The sequence below is a fragment of the Talpa occidentalis genome, unplaced genomic scaffold (assembly GCF_014898055.3).
Source record: "Talpa occidentalis isolate TD23 unplaced genomic scaffold, MPIMG_talOcc4v2.1, whole genome shotgun sequence".
NCBI classification, from domain to species: domain Eukaryota; kingdom Metazoa; phylum Chordata; class Mammalia; order Eulipotyphla; family Talpidae; genus Talpa; species Talpa occidentalis.
The window spans coordinates 13,565,670-13,571,362 of NW_026555331.1; the positions used below are offsets into that span (position 1 = coordinate 13,565,670).

A 5,693-nucleotide genomic window follows, 5' to 3' on the forward strand; every position below is an offset into this window, starting at 1 on the left:
AGATAGATATATAGATAGATAGATCCCTTATCCTGCATCTTCCCCATCCCCCACTTAGAATTGATTAGTGAATTTTACTTGAATCAATGTTTACTACATAGACTCAAAATAAATTTTCTATTATAATCATTTCTCCTGTTAATTAATTATAAGAACGAACTTCTCCCTTATTTATTTATTATCAAAATAGACTGTAGTCTCATTTTATTCAATGGGTGACAATTCATTACTGTCCATATTTATTTTGGTGATCAAAATTGTCATAGGTTTAGCCACTAAAAGCCCATTCAAGCTGACTTTTATGCCTTTTAGACATGCTTCATTTATTTTTAAGCATTTCCTGTCTTTTTTTCTGGCATAGAAAGATGTTCCAGGCTTATCTTGTACCTTCTATTCCCCAGCCTTGCAATCAGCCATTTCTCTAAAGGAAGTGCTTGCTTTTAGTGTGTAATAACATTTAGCAGCCAAGCTCTGAGGACCTATCAGTGTTTCAGTTATCTGTATCTTCTATTTTAAAACACAGATAATTCTTTATAATAAAAATGAAAGTTATTTTTACATTATTTTTAAAGAGAAGAAAACAACCAAAAGATTGAGGGCTACTCTGAATTCCCTTGGGAGCCCAAATGCCTTGGAACTATGAGAACAATTTTTGTCTGCTAACTTTATCAAATGCAAAAGGAAGGGGCTCCAGAACAGCATCTGGCCCTTCAGTCCCTACTTTGGGCTGTCTTCCGTCTACAAGGGCAGTGAGGGCCATGGCAGAGTCCTTCTGGGGAAAGGCTGCAGGACCCACCTGGAGCCTGGGAGTGGCATCCAGGGGGTGAGCTGAACAAGAATCCATCCAAACCAGCTGCAGACAGAAGGATCCTCCCCCCAAATCTTGAATTTCCACAGAAACTGGGCCATCAGGCCAGTACATCCACCACCCTACCTCCCCACCCATCCGCACACACACCCATCCCAGCTCTGGAACCAAACAGAACTGGAAGAAGAAAGGATTTGCTGCCAAGAGGCTATGAATGTTCTTGTCTGTTTAAATATTTAAATTAATTTTTGATACGCTGCCAACATGACCCACCCTTGCCTTTAGCAAGAGCAACGTGCCAGAGCCCTTACTATACTTGACCATGGCAAAAGTCAGTCTAAGACCCAATGTTGTTCCTGGGTGGTGACTTTAGTTCTATCCCTGGCTGGCCTCATGTCAAGTGTCTCAGCAGCAGCTCCCAGGGACAACCATCCTCAGCCTTGGGGATGGAGCAGTCATGAAGAGGAGGCTGCCCCTCATTGGGCCGCTATACCTGTTTCGAGTTCTTTCAAGAAGAAATGCAAATCCTGGACACACTCTTTTTGTTTTATACTGTGAACCCCTCCACTTGAAGGCTTGCATCTCCTCCCATGGACACCTTCTCTGTAGACTTACCCTCACCTCCTTAACTCTCTATCCACATAGCATTTGCCTGGGCTGTTTATAGTCCTAGGCACATTGCTTTGCCAGCAGATGATACCCTGTCTCTCTGCGGGCTCAGGAGGGGAGGTGCTGAATCTTCCTCCTGCAGGCTCAGGGCCAAGCATAGTGTCTGACAACAGCTGAAGAAGCCCTGGGAAAAATGAGTGAATGAATGAATGGGTGAGAGAAGATGAGACCATGCATGGCAGACGAAGGCAGAATGGGGTAGTGGATTCAAAGAGTTGTTCCTGGCCACCAGTCTGCAGCACCATCCTGGCATTTGGCCCCCAGAATTATAACATCAGTGTGTTTTGTTTTTCTCCACCACATTCCTCACCATCTGCTATGTTACTTATTTACTTGCTTCTTTTCTGTCTCACCAATCTTGTCCCCTTCCCTCAATTGCTCCAGCATAACACGGGAGCCTGCCTCCCTGCTCAACGCTCTACCCCATCCCTGGCACAGTGAAGGGACAGCATAGTCACTCAGGACTTGTTCACTGTGTGATGACTGACTGACTGACTGACTCCTTGCTCTTTTTGGAGGCTTTGCCCCCAAGCTCTTGCTTTTGTCCATCTGATAAATGGCATCTTAACTTGAGATTTCCTTGCGTCCTCTTGGGGATGGCTATGACTTCTGGGTCTTTGTCTCTCTTCTTCCAACCGTGCTCATGGTCTTCCTCTCTTCATCTTGGTACAAGTATTCACCGACTACCTACTGGGGGCTGCACATTGTCCTGGGTGCTGGGCATACGAAGTCAGCTCCGGTCGAAGGTTCTGATGACACCACCGATGGAGGGAGGCACATGTGCAGGCGTGCCTCCTCAGGTCTCGGCTGCCTTGGGGTCTCGGCCTCCTCGGGGTCTCAGTGCCTCAAGGGCTCGGCTTCCTCAGGACCTCAGCCACCTCAGCCTTGACTTGGGACCACTTATCATGTAGCTACACAGGAGGCCAGTTAATCTCTAAAGGCGGTTTATACAATAGCATCAAGTGTGGTGAGTGTTACTCTGGGATGCTCTATTTGGTTCTTTGAAATTCTTGTGGCAGAGATGCAGTGCTGATCCAAATGAAAGACTGATGATCTCTGTCACTACCTGCAAGACGGGAGAGAAAAATGAGGGGCAGGAAGAAGAGGGAGAATCCCTTATCTCCTTAAGAATAAAGTAGACAGAATCTGTTCAGCCATGAGAAGACATTACACAGCTATTTACAGCAAAAAGGAAGGCGTTCGAGGGCTTTGTGCGTAGTAAAGAAAGTCAGAATGACAAAGACAAATGTTGTTTGTTTATATAGTGGACAACCTATCAAAGCAAAACACTATTAAAATAAATAAATAAATTTGAAAAAAAAAAAAACCACAAAAACGTAGCAGACACGGGCCTCCCTGGTAGTGCAGGGGTTAAGTCTCAGCATTATGAGGCTATCGCCAGCCACTGCAGCCTGAGTTCCATCCCTGGCCAGGGAGGTGACCCGCATGGCGCAGTAGACCTTTCCTGATTCGCCCACTGCTCCCCTCAGCAGTGCATTTCAGTCAATCCATGCGTACTGCTCCCCACTTTGTCTCTGGTGAATACTCTCACTGCCCCCCTACACCTCTGGCCTTTACCCCAGTTCCCGTATGCATAAATAAATAAATCTTTTTTTTAAAAAAATGAAAAAGTAAAAAAAGAATATTTTTTAAAATTTTAAAAATTACTTTTGAGTTAAATTTTATTAGTCATTATCACATTGTTGAATGTGAAATTAAACAAAAATTAAAGCTGTCCCTTATTTTATTTAACCTTTTTTCTAAGATCAGAATTGTTTCAAATTGTTATGTATTCTCAGTTAATCTTGTGGTGAACTTTTCTGGGTATATATCTTTGTTTCAATCTTAGATGATTCCCTTTGAATGAATACACTCCAGTGGAATTCTTGGCCAGTGATCATCAATTTCTACTCCCCTGAGCTCTACTTGTGGGTGTCCACCTCACCACATCCTCACCAGCACTCAGTATTATCAGTTTTTTAAATCATTACTAATTTGGTGCTGACTCATTTAATTAGGATTTCTCTGTGATTAATGGATCTAAGCATTTTAAAAAATACATTCTCCCTGGGGAAGAATGTCTCTTTGTGGACTTTATGGGAAAAAGAAAGGCAGAAATTCTTGGAGGATGCCACCGGTATGCACAATGAACAGCCTTTGTCTTCACCCATGGAGACTTCTTCCTTTCACTGTTTGGGAGAAGAAGAATCTGAGAAAAAGCAGCTTGGGGGCCAGAAGAGCGGAGTGACATCAGCCATGAATCAGCCTGAAGCTCATAAAGTTAATCTTCTTAAACTCTGGCTCTGGTTACATCACTGACCTGCCCGCACCTGCCTCTCCCCATCACCTGTCAAGAGAAAGTCCTTCTCAGTGGAACACAACCCACCTTCTCAGCCATATTTCCTTCATTTTTGCACATGCCATGTCGTCCACTCAGTGTACTGTGTGCCATTCTTCAAATCACAGCCAAGCAAGTCCCCCCTCATTCCTTTGGTCACATTGGTATCCCTCTGACTGAAATGCCCTCTGTGCTTGTTGCCTTGTCACTGTTCCCTTCTTTCAATAATAATTCCAAGGGCCACTTCTTCAGTCATGCTTTTGCTCATCTTCAAAAGTGATTTTTCACATCTTTGAGCTTCTATTTGTTCCTGAGGCAAGAGTTGGAACCAAGGTTCAAACGCTGGTCTGTTGAGTTCTCCAACTTCTTATGTGTGTGCCTCAGCCAAATTATTAGGGAAACTGAATCTCTGAGTTCTTCTCCACAGCATCATAAAATTGAATGAGAAGCTGCCTCTACTTGGGGGTCATGATGGGCAGCAAAATGGCATCCACCAGCAGGTTGTTCACGTTGTCAAGCCACATGGTCCATTAATCAGGTTCCCTGACAGAAGAGACAATCCTAAACCCAAGGTATCAGGAGCTCTGGATGACCCTCTTACTCTTCTTCAATTTATAGCACCCTCAGGGGAAAATAATCACCAGAATGGCTGATGCAGCAGGGTCCTCCAGACACTGCAGAAATAATAAAAACATTACCTCTGAAACACAGAAGGGAACATGTGTCTCAAGAAGAAATCAAATGTATTCAATGTGGAGGTCCAGAATAACTCACAGAATGGCTGTAGTTTGTCATCAGACAAATGAACAATCTTTGCAACGAAGGACTTCCAAAATGACAAATAAAAAATTGTACATGAAACAACTTTAATAAATATTCTGTTAAAAAAAAGTAATGAGATTGTATAAATTAAGTACCCACAAATTCCCGCACATAGTAGAATGTGCAACAAATGTTGATTTCTACCTTAGTTTATTTTGTCTTGCACTGGAGTGTTACACGTATATGTAATTTTTATACCATCCCCATACCCTTTGTATAGTATATAGTCCTTACAGGAAGGAAAGGACCCAGTTCTTACATTTTTTATGCCCTTTTCATTAGAGCATCCACCATGATGCCATGTACTCCGCCAACAGCCAATACACACGTGTTGAAGTCATATGAGATTAAAAGCAAACCATTGAGAATTTATGTCTGACTGAAGTTTAATAGGTAAGTGAAATAAATATATGTAGTTCCTATAAAATATGTCAGTCTCTGTAATAAACCAACCAAAGAAGTAAAGAGAAATGACTGGATGTGAGCTTGGTCTCCAACACTGGATCTTCTACGCTCTGACCGTACGGCTGGGAAAGCCATTTAATGCATCTAAAAGCCTTGATTCCTGGGTATGAGAAGGGAGATATGAATAGAATCTATCTCATAGAAAATGAGATCATACACAGAACAGGCAGCACATAGTAAACCAAACCAATTCACATTTTATGGGTATAAATGAAGGCAAAAACAAAACACCGTGAGAAGTGAAGTTATAAAGGAGAGGTGGAAATATGTCATTAATTCATATTTCTTAAGTCCCTGAGAATGTTCTTTAATTTTAGTATTTATTTTAAAATGTGCTTGTTTGATATTTTTAAAAAAGATAAATACTTCATAAACTCAGAGTGAAATGTCTTAACTACGAATGGTCTAGACTTCGTGAGAGGGCCACAATGTCAGCATAGCAGGTTCTGTAGAAAATAAGTCTCACAGCTAGAATGGGCAACCCCCTGGCATGACCTCACTGTCATCATTCATTTATGGCGCATACAGCATGTCTCCGGGGTTAGGAAGTCACGCTGAGAGCACACGGGCATGCTCCCTTTTGTACTAAAA

At 42.5% G+C, this 5,693-nt stretch overlaps 1 pseudogene; it reads left to right on the plus strand.

The window, feature by feature from the left end:
* Positions 1-4,283: 4,283 nt before the first annotated feature.
* Positions 4,284-4,584, plus strand: LOC119250906 (alpha-ketoglutarate dehydrogenase component 4-like; annotated as a pseudogene).
* Positions 4,585-5,693: the final 1,109 nt, after the last annotated feature.